This window comes from Periplaneta americana, chromosome 14, assembly GCF_040183065.1.
Source record: "Periplaneta americana isolate PAMFEO1 chromosome 14, P.americana_PAMFEO1_priV1, whole genome shotgun sequence".
NCBI classification, from domain to species: domain Eukaryota; kingdom Metazoa; phylum Arthropoda; class Insecta; order Blattodea; family Blattidae; genus Periplaneta; species Periplaneta americana.
The window spans coordinates 143,042,124-143,053,709 of record NC_091130.1 but is presented as its reverse complement, the minus strand read 5'-3'; the positions used below and the strand labels follow the sequence as shown (position 1 = coordinate 143,053,709).

Genomic DNA, 11,586 nt, shown 5'->3' with positions numbered 1-11,586 from the left:
GTCAAAACGGCTATTTAATAGATAGTAGATTAACTAAGAGAGTTTCACTTATGCACATTTTCTACGACATTTTCTTAATGCAAATTTTTCTGGACTTCGTACCTTGTTAATAATGTCAAAACAAGTGCTTGTACTTGGCCACTCGAGCGCAATTGCGATGACCGTAAAAAATAAATTTCCCTGGGGCCGTTTACAGAACTTACTTACTTACTTACTTACTTACTTACTTACTTACTTACTTACTTACTTACTTACTGGCTTTTAAGGAACCCGGAGGTTCATTGCCGCCCTCACATAAGCCCGCCATTGGTCCCTATCCTAAGATAGATTAATCCATTCTCTATCATCATATCCCACCTCCCTCAAATCCATTTTAATATTATCTTCCCATCTACGTCTCGGCCTCCCTAAAGGTCTTTTTCCCTCCGGCCTCCCAACTAACACTCTATATGCATTTCTGGATTCGCCCATACGTGCTACATGCCCTGCCCATCTCAAACGTCTGGATTTTATGTCTGGGGCCGTTTACAAAAAGAAAACAAAATTTCGTTGCAAAAATTTATTGGAACCGATAGGGCCTACAAATGTTGCGCTATTTTTCAACATGTTCCTCACTGGAATTGAGACATTTGTCATACCATGGGATCGATAAGGAGGTGAAGACGGCTGTCACACACTGGTTTCGATTGCAGGCGGCAGACGTTTACGGCACAGGGACACAAAAGTTGTTCCCATGGTATGACAAATGTCTCAATTCCGGTGGGGAATGTGTTGAAAATAGCTCAACAATTGCTGTATCTGTTCCAATATACTCGTATTTCCATGAAATTGTGTTTTCTTTCTGTAAACGGACCCAGGGAAACTTATTTTTAGAACCCTCGTAACTGCGCTCGAGTAGCAAAAATTTGTATAAGCACTTGTTTTGATATTATTAGCATGGTGGAAGAAAAAAATATCTTTTTTATCTGTCTCCATCAGAATGTTTGCTTGAGAGCTACGCAGGTTACTTTCAATAACCTTACTTTCATAATATTGAATACAGCATACTGCCAACTGTTTTCCTTCTGTATTAGAATGTCGATTTATCGCTCTTTATCAACAACACAGGCCAGGTATCTTAATAAAATGTACAACCTTCTGTCGAATCTTGATAAGAAGATTCCAATTAGTCACACGTGTTAAAGACTCAATAACTCAATTTGAAACAGACCTAGTCACACTTAATTATTAGCTACTAAGTCCAGACGGTTCGCTATCTTCGTATGACTCTTTTCTCATAACCCAGGTGTTAGTCACAGGTTTCAATTAATTTATTCCTGCTACTGAATCATTGTGTTCGATAAACTGCTCCATATGCAAAGGTCTTGACATGACTTTCCACTCAGCTTTATTTATAGGTATCGTTTATTCTTCATTTTCTCTTTCTTCTTTCCACCCTTTTACCTTTCTTTGTCTATAACTTTCTCTCTTTTTCTTTCTTTCCTACTCCTCTCTTTAGTTGCTTCTCTTTATTTATTTCATTAGAAGTGAAACGTCTTTGTCCGAGGCACGGCACAAGAAAGAAAAATAAAATTGTAAAGGTTTGATATTAAATATTTACTCTAATGGCCGGTTTTTCCAAGTATTGTTAGAAAATTTAACGACTGTTAAATTCTAAACAGTTTGTTAATTAATAAAATTGTATGTTTTCAACGCCAGTTTGGTTTAACAGATTGTTAACAGTTTGTTAATTTTAAATGTAGGATTTCGGGCAGTTAACTCGTTTAACAGTTAGTTAAATATGGCCGATGTCTCCACAGCTGTTCGAACAGAAGTTGCGAAATTAATATTTTGTGTCTCTCTTTAGGGAATGTTTAACATATGACTGGTAATATAACATTTAAAAAATACTTTGGACTGTTTAAATACATCAGTGTTATTTTATTTCTTTCATATTCATAATAGCAATGAGGAAATATAACCTTACTTTGTAATTATTATTCAGCACGTCACCTACAACTTTCATTTGTCAACTTTTGTTTATGGAGCGTGGCCTACTATAACAGGTTGTCATTTTATGCAAGTTTCATGACTCACTCTATAATATAGAATTTAAAGATTAATTTTAGCCAATCAAAAATTGTCTTACATGTGTAGAATCATTACCAACTGCTGTTGAGTAGTTAAAATAGTGCTAACAGACGTTATAGTTAAGTGTTGGTTATCTTAAACAAAATTATGTTGAACAAATGGAAAATACATTAACAAAGCGTTACAAATAAAGAGACTGTTAATTTAACATTCGTTAAGCAAAATTAAACATTACTTGGACAAGCTGGCCATAAGTCATTCGTGGTACCATGGAAACGAAAGTGTAAAATGAACTTAATCCGTCGTGATTTTCTACGTAGTCCGTCTAGCTCCATTCTCTATTCAATGTGCCTCCTTTCTTTCACATAGCCAGTACTTTGGGGACTTGGTCTTGACAGTAGAGCTCCTCTCCTTTCGCTCAACGACTGGGCTGAGAATGCTGTGGGATGCGGCTGTTGTAGTGTTAATGTACTTGTAGGTAATTGTTCATAACTGGCTTAACTTCTCAGCCAACTAACGTTTTAAAAGTTGACAGTCTTTCCGGCTTTTCCCCCCTACAAAATTTATTCAGGTCCCTTCAGTGGGACAGTATAAACAAAGTGAGACAAATATCCTTTAGGCTACGAGCTCACATAAAGGTTAAGATGAGTCCCAAGAGCCCTTGCAAGGACGCGATTATCATCGTGTATCTTTTACTTTATAATATTTTACCTTTCTCCCTCTTTCGTTAACTAAGGAGGAACATACCGGTAATCTTTAATTACACCGAACAACAAATTTTTACTTTTTTTTTTTTTTTTTTTTTTGCTCCGAAATAAAAATAGGTGAATATTTCTGATATGTGTGCCCTAAATCTGAATTTAAAGTCCAAATTTCCCCATCACGTACCATTTTCCGGGGAAAATGAATTGAATTTTTTATGACAAAACTTATTTGTTTTTAATTTTTCACTGCTACTGATAAAATTACAACACACGAGGGATTCAAAATTCCTCATAATACTTGAAAAATGTGCACTGGGTACAAAAATGATGTTACATAGTTTAAAACACAACAAAAATAAAAATATTTCATGCATATAATGAGAAAATCTCGGAATTTGAACTTACATTTAAAATAATTTTCTGGGTGACTTCTGTTTATAACTACACCCAGGACTGTCGTTTACAAGGAAGCAACAATAGTCTGCAAGCATGATGGATGATGATCTTCCTTTATATCGCCTTTCCATTTCAGATATTTTGATGAAATCTTTGACCATGCTCGTCGCTCACCGCTCCAAAGTTAGGATGAAAGAAATCCAAATCAGAATGTAAAAAGTGTATTATGAGGGACATATTACACTCCATTTTGTCGTATGCACTTAACATGATTTCCACAACAAGTTCTATGTAGTTCTCTGCCCTGGAATTTCCTAAGAAATTTGAGCAAACGTCTTTGAAAGCACGCCATGCCATTCTTCGTGTAACGGAAAGTTTTTCCTCAAACAAAGAGTCAGCCATAACTTTTTGAATTTGTGGACCGATGAAAATTGTCTCTTTTAATTTGCCTTCACTCAAACTGGTACACTTTTCCTTTAAATACTGAAAACCACACCCTTATTTGTTCATTTCGTAGACCTCACTTTGAACTGTTAGAAAATTTACTTAATAGAAGGGACCAATATCTGTTTATTTATTAGAAGTACAAAATAACATGGTAACAAACTTAAGAAACCGGAAATAAGTCATAAACTCATAAAATGCATTAGCTTTTGTTTTGGTTTATACCCCCAACCCAGATGATTCCTGGGGGAGCACTTATCGAAAAGTGAAATCATAGTATATCTTAAAAGCCTTACGTGATACGAAGAAAAGAGATGCATTTTCGGATTCAACGCACATCAAACCATAAGGGACACATTGTTTTAAGTCGGAGCAAAATTCTTGTTGTTCGGTATTATTTTTAAGTGAAATTTCGCATTTTCTTTTCTCAACAATGGATAAAAATTTGGGAAAAAACATTTTTTTCTGAGAAAACTATGACTTTTCCACCAATATGGTATTACAGTTTTTGTTACATATAATATGAGCTATTCGCTGTGAAAATTTGTAGGGTTATTTCACTTCCACCCTGTATACATGTATATATAATGTTTAGGGCTAGGATTTTGATGGTATTGCATTTTTTTTCTAGCAAGCCAGAAGCACTGCTGCTCTAGTATTTATATATTATGTGATAAACTGAAGTTTTAAGACATATTTGTTACGGCATTTTTTTTTGCATTTTTTGCCTGTTTCAACTCATAAGAGAATTTTTTATTTTACTCCGTCATTTTTGGGATATTTTCATTTAATTTTGGCCATAAATCCCCATTATTAATGTAAAATAATGTTTATTTCCTTTGATATTTTCTCCACATATTTTGTCCATTAATATCCATTATTTTGTATAATATTTCAATCGTTTTTCTATACAAATATTGCCATTTTAACGTACTACACCCCATGTAATGGATCAGTCCAACCACCCCTTCAACATAGAATCCTCTATACCTGTTAGTTCCGGATAAGAGTGGCCTTGTGGTGGACTACATGAAAACTACATCAGGTAAAATAAATTAATTAAAGTGTACTACTTAGAAAAAATTATGTAAAATTAAATAAACTTGAATGTTGGTACTAGAATTTAATTTTAATTACTAGTCTAAATATTAAGTAGTACAAAACCCCTTTTCATACTAAGCCAATTATGTAAGATCAATTTTTAGGGCATTTTTTTTTTAAGATTTCTAGGTCATAAATGTATTGTTTTAAGATACTTTTTCCATGATTTCTAGGTCATCAAGATCCTTACTTACTTACTTACTTACTTACTTATGGCTTTTAAGGAACCCGGAGGTTCATTGCCGCCCACACATGTCCGCAATTGGTCCCTATCCTGAGTAAAATTAATCCAGTCCCTACCATCATATCCCATCTCCCTCAAATTCATTTTAATATTATCCTCCCATCTACGTCTCGGCCTCCCCAAAGATCTTATTCCCTCCGGCCTCCCAACTAACAGTCTATATGCATTTCAGGATTCGCCCATACGTGCTACATGCCCTGCCCATCTCAAACGTCTGGATTTAATGTTCCTAATTACGTTATATGAAGAATACAATGCGTGCAGTTCTGCGTTGTGTAACTTTCTCCATTCTCCTGTAACTTCATCCCTCTTAGCCCCAAATATTTTCCTAACAACCTTATTCTCAAACACCCTTAATCTCTGTTCCTCTCTTAAAGTGAGAGTCCAAGTTTCACAACCATACAGAACAACCGGTAATATAACTGTTTTATAAATTCTAACTTTCAGATTTTTTGACAGCAGACTAGATGACAAAAGCTTCTCAATCGAATAATAACAGGCATTTCCCATATTTATTCTGCGTTTAATTTCCTCCCGAGTGTCATTTATATTTGTTACTGTTGCTCCAAGATATTTGAATTTTTCCACCTCTTCAAAGGATGAATCTCCAATTTTTATAGTTCCATTTCGTACAATATTCTGGTCACGAGAGATAATCATATACTTTGTCTTTTCGGGATTTACTTCCAAACATCAAAATTCTTAGCTCTAATAATATTATATTATATTATTTACATATAATCAGTAATTAATATTAATATAATCGAAAGAAAAAAATATTTGTCGGGAACGACATACAGAAATCATTCTACACATCGATATTGTAAGAATGCACTTCCTTTCGCGTCATCAATATGGCGTATCTAACCAATATGATACAGGTTATCGCAGAGAGACGTTAAATTCATTATTAATTAACGATCTTGCCAACTGGCAACAGGTGATAAAGAGACGACGCACGTATTTTGTTTACACAAGCTCAAATTGTCTTTCATTAAGAAGAGGAAACCTGCAGTGGACTTCTGAGTATCACGTTATTCCACTTTCATGCATGACGTCTGATTATTTATTTGGATCATAGACCCATTCACAAACTCCACAATGAAGGTGACATTTCTACAGTGATTTTCTAATCTCGTTTCGCCATTTCAATTCTTATAAGCCATCAGATATTGAATTATTCGCCGAGTCTACTAAACTCAGTCCCGTAGATAAGATAAGCAATCAACGTTACCCCAGCATTTGTATGTGAACAATTTAACTAGGTTCCGGCATTTCTGAAACACACAACTTAAATCGGTCCCAATGGGTAGTCTAACTCAGCCCTTCCTTAAACACAATTTTCCTTCCCATTTTAACAAACTGACAACTGTCTGCACAACACTCCCATACGCAAAACCAATGACGTTATAGTTACCTACCTAGACGCACAGCGAGGGCTGCTGTGCTGTACAAAATTGAAACCCTTCGCGCATCTCATCCTGCCTAAGGTTTTTCCGTGGTTTTCCTAAGGCGCTAAGACAAATGTCGGGATGAGCCCTAAAAGAAATGGGCCACGGACCTGCACTCATATCCCCATTAATCTCCCTAATTACTTAAATTAATCAACTAATTACATCTCTCCCCCTCTTCGTAATTGAGCCATCATATAGCCAAATGGCTTGTCTCAAAATTGAGACGATTCAACAAGGCTCATGACAACAATCACCTCCTACATAATAGCCAAATTGGCTAGTCTCTTATACATGAGACAACTCATCTCGCCTAAGGTATTCCGTGGTTTTCCTCAGGCGTAAGACAAATGTCGGGATGAGCCCTATAAGAAATGGGCCACGGACCTATATGCCCTTCCCCATACATATTCCACCCTTATTATAAACGATGTATGCCCTAGTTCAGATAATATAAATAGTCTATTAAATATACGAGGTCACTTAATAAGTCGCAAATTGAAAGGACAGGGACCTCTCAAATTGCAGATTAGATTTCACGGCGCTTCTTCCGACGGCCTTCACATGCTTTGTCATCGAACAACAGATGACGGCCTCTTGCCATTCTAACGGCAAACACCAGCCAACTCCTCCTCGCCCCGTTCCGTGATCAATTGATCAATGTCAGCCCCCTCGCGTATGTGGTACCTAAGAGGTTACGTCCAATTTCGGCTTCCCCTTCAAAATTTTCTAGAGCTCCTTCAGGGGAGCAGCGTAACCCGGAGTGAGACTAGTGGCCAACAGGCTTGGAGCTCACATATTTAGTTTTGTACAGCCCCCAACCCACTTGCAAGGACGCGTTTTGCGTACCTTTTAAATTTTCCTCCCAATTCTCCTTTGATTTTTCGATTTTTTCGATTCGCATCGACATCATTGTGGCAAGTGTGGCATTTAACAGGTAGTTGTGATAGTGACTGCGAGTATATCCAGTGTGCATTTGATGAATCTATCATAATGATGCATTTTTGTAAGGCTTATGACTGCACTAATCGCTTCAGGAAAGGCTACAGCATCACTTTTCTTGCGTAAATAACGATATTTAAATGCATCTAATAGTTTAAGGTGCAATTAATGCAGGCAATAAATAGCACTTTTATATAGATTGAATTATTCTGTTAGCTCACACTAAAACTATTTCGGCAAACATATTGCTGCTATTTTTTTAATATGATAGAAACATTATTTTAAAGTGTGTTATTTCTAGTTTTCTCCCTAAAAAAAAAAGCAGAACTGCTGTTGCGATTGGTTATCTGCCATTAGAAGAGATAATTTTATTAGAACAAATTATCACAACATAAATTGTATTCTGAACATTTCACATTAGATTGCTTTCGGAAATCATATGAAAAAAGGAAAGTCACGCAGTTTCATTCCTCTTTAATTTTTCAGAACATCTTATGCTGATAGACTCATTGTTGAAACAAGTTAAGTTCATATAGACCTAATTTCCATTGGCTTGAACTTCATCATTTGAAAGTATGGGCTATATAGTAGAATTTCTTTTTTTCGTGGTATAATAATATTTTTAGGTAGAAAAACATCCTATGAGGATTCTGAAAAGTACTGGAGTCTAAGAACTAGACAATGTAACTTCTATTGCGAATTGTTCACACGTCCCTGATACTATTAGTGCGGAACACAATTATATGCTCAGTCCCAAGAAAAGATTGAAATTAATGGAAAAGATGAGTTATAGAAAAAGAATGAACAGATTAGGAGTTTGAAAAATGAAAATCTGGCTTGTAAAAGAAAATGTGACATATTGTTGTTTAGTCAACTGTCCGAAGACAGGTCTGAACATCACAAGTGATAGCAAGACGGCTCCACTTATAAGGCAGCTAGGTCAGGACATAATGGGGTAGGGTGGCCACTTCATTTTCCCCTCCATTGTATACATCGCCGATTAGCTACATATTACACTAGTCAGACTTCAGATGCATATAAACAATTGTTCTTCCTCTGACACATATCGTCAAGTGAGATGTACTGCCTGGTAATAGATGTAGGCCTACATATCAGCCAGAACCTCAATCAGAGGATGTGACAGAAATGCAACTATAATATCAAACTTCAGAAGCTTGACTAAAAAACTGAAGGAAAAACAACCTGATCAACGAGAATTTGCATGACATTGTAAACAGCAAATTTTTCAGATCTGACGCTTGATTTAATAAAGAGAGCTACAATATCTCATAATAATAATAATAATAATAATAATAATAATAATAATGAATTAATATAATAGCCCTAAATTATTATTATTATTATTATTATTATTATTATTATTATTATTATTATTATTATTATTATTATTATTATTATTATTATTATTATTGAGATTCCAATTTAATGCATTTTGAAGTAAGATTTAGTGGATTGATTAATAGCACTCAACATAATGAAGTCTCTTTACTTTTTTTTAGGATGAATAGTAGGTCTACATTTTCTTCATTCCTGTCCGTTTTCATTGTCACTTTGTTCGTCACAATAACACTTGTATAGTATTTAATATATGAATATCAAGAGGATTGTTAGTTTTGAAAAAAAAATATATAATTATAGTGCATATACTGTAGGTACATTATTTCTTCAAGTGCAGTAGGCAGGCCTTCGTAAGAAACTTTATTGACGCAATGCAATCCAGTTATATTGGTTTTATAAATCGTATTGTGTACTTATTATTTTATTATAGTAAGGATAAACAATAATTTCACAGTTTATCATATTTTGATGTATTATTAAGGGCCCGGATACTTATATTTGTGATATTTGTAGCTATAAACTTAATAGCCTGCTAGCTTGAGCTGCCACAGTAATGGCGTCTTGCGCAACGTTCTATTTGACCCGTTGCTTACGAGATTACACAAGCTGGCGCATAGCACGATCGAGAGTAGGTCTCTGTGAGTCATGACAATTTCTGCCGCTAGGTTCGCCTCCCTGCCCTATGAAATGATGAAGAGTACCATTACAAAGCATTGTGCATCATGAAAATAGTTCGATTAATTGTGCATTACTCATTGAGTACGAATATTACAAATATGCCAAGCATATTACAGTGTTATTTGAAGTTTGTTCAGCTAAGTTATATTCGAAAATTGTCTGTGTTTTGCTATGTGAAGAACTCTGTACCAACAGGTCGTATCTTTATAGGTTAAGGTAAATGTCAAAGTTCTCTCATATAACAAGCAATGCTATGTTAAAAGTGGCGAATTGCATTTTCCGACTCTCGAATGATGTGACCCGAAATGTAAAATAATTTCATGCATTGTTTCACTTACCAAGCATTACTGATATAGGCCTAATGAAAATGTGAACGACGTGATGTAAACATTGAAGATAATGTTGTTACTGTTTTCCCTTTCTCTTTTAGAAAATACCGACAAAAGTAATGAATTATCTTCATGCTGTACTTATTAGGTAATTAATATGTATTTGTCTGTATTTTAGACCTGTGTATTGTTACGTAATTATCAGTGAATTAGAGTAGAGAACTTAACAAGGTTAGTATGAGATTAGGTAATGCACCTCAAACTGGTAACTAATAATGGCTCCTGCGAAATAGGCTGAGGTGGTTATCGTGTGAATCAAATTATATCTAGAATATCTAGTTTTATTATATACGGATACGTAAAGTTTTTTTTTTTTTTGTTTTGTTTTAGCATGTGTTTGTAATTTTGTGAGGTTATGTCTAGCCTAATTTCTTTTTATTCTTGTATCATTACCAATACATTAATTTATTTTATATTCATTTCAGATGTTACGGAGGTGTTACATCTATGGTGGCAACTCTACTTACGTTAGGATATGAAGTAACAGTATATATTCAACTTCATCATTTGCTAAAAATTAAAGAAAACTATATGTCTTCGACTCATTCCATCGTCATTTCTTCTTATGTATGTGAACCACGTTCATTCTAAAAGTGCTACATCAAATGAACACTATAGACAACGTGATGGAACAATTTACAAGTTACTGTTAAAGTGCTCAACATTTTCAAGTGGTGCTATACCCATTGTTTCAAAATGTACATACATATTTTTACATTTCTATAAGAGGTGTCATAAATTATTTCAGCATATTTGTAAATTCTTCAAAATTAATTCTTCTAATTAATACCATAAAGTAATGAAATAATATAGCCTAGGCCTATATGTGATTTTATACTACCGGTATTGATGTTGATATTGGTGAATTAATCCAATTTCACAGTGTTGTCTTTTGTATTGCGGTTCATAACAATTATAACAATATGTACGTGGAAATGTTTTTAAAATAATAAATTCTAGCTCATGATTTTAAGTGGTCATTTCAATGGGAGGTTATATTGGAAAGATGATCACAAATGGATAATTTACTGCAAGATACAAGAACTGAATATAAGTGAGTGTTCCGTTGAAAGTGAAAGTGAAAATTTCGTTTTACAAGAGCTAAGTAGGCGTAATATTTATTTTAGAAATTATTTGAAAGCTACAGAATATGAAGAATAGACCTGTAACCATAGAAATCAACTGCGAATGGTGAGTGGCCAGGTTTCATTAATAATTGAAAGGAAGTAAAAATTATTTTCTTCTTATCATCCTGTTTTCAATATTTAAATTTAAGCACCTTTCTCTTCCTTGTTATTTCGTGAGATATTACTTCATACTATCACATAAGCTAAATTTTTTCTGTACAGATAATAAAAATTACATACATAAGTAGGCTACTTGAATACTGACGATACAAACTTCATATACATACCTCATCAGGTATATTCAAGAAGACATCTAATGTACTGTAACCAGCACATGATTAAAATACTGATCAGATGTCCAACAGTTTCTTACTGCACTCTTCACTTCAAAAGTTTGGCACATAGTTAATGAAAATCTTGATCAGGAAATCATTCATAAAAAAGTTAAATGTACACGTTTAAAACTATCCTATAAGATAGGGCATCCTCGTTGTTACTTTTAAGTTTTAGGAATGTACGCTTATAACTGTATCACAATCTGAAATAATCATAATATTTATAACATGAGGGTCCTTGTAGATAGTCAGTTCCAGTGTTCTATATCTAATTAAGAAATGGCCCAGTTTATTGCACTTTCAGCACCTTTCTATTTAGGGGCTTCTGATTAAGTTTCCTAATCAC

At 34.4% G+C, this 11,586-nt stretch overlaps 1 long non-coding RNA gene across 1 annotated transcript; it reads left to right on the top strand.

Annotated features, from left to right (window-relative positions):
- Nucleotides 1-9,309: 9,309 nt before the first annotated feature.
- On the top strand, nucleotides 9,310-11,025 carry LOC138712971 (uncharacterized). Its single transcript, XR_011335774.1, has 2 exons — nucleotides 9,310-9,866; nucleotides 10,204-11,025. It is a non-coding gene; the product is annotated as an uncharacterized lncRNA (long non-coding RNA).
- Nucleotides 11,026-11,586: the final 561 nt, after the last annotated feature.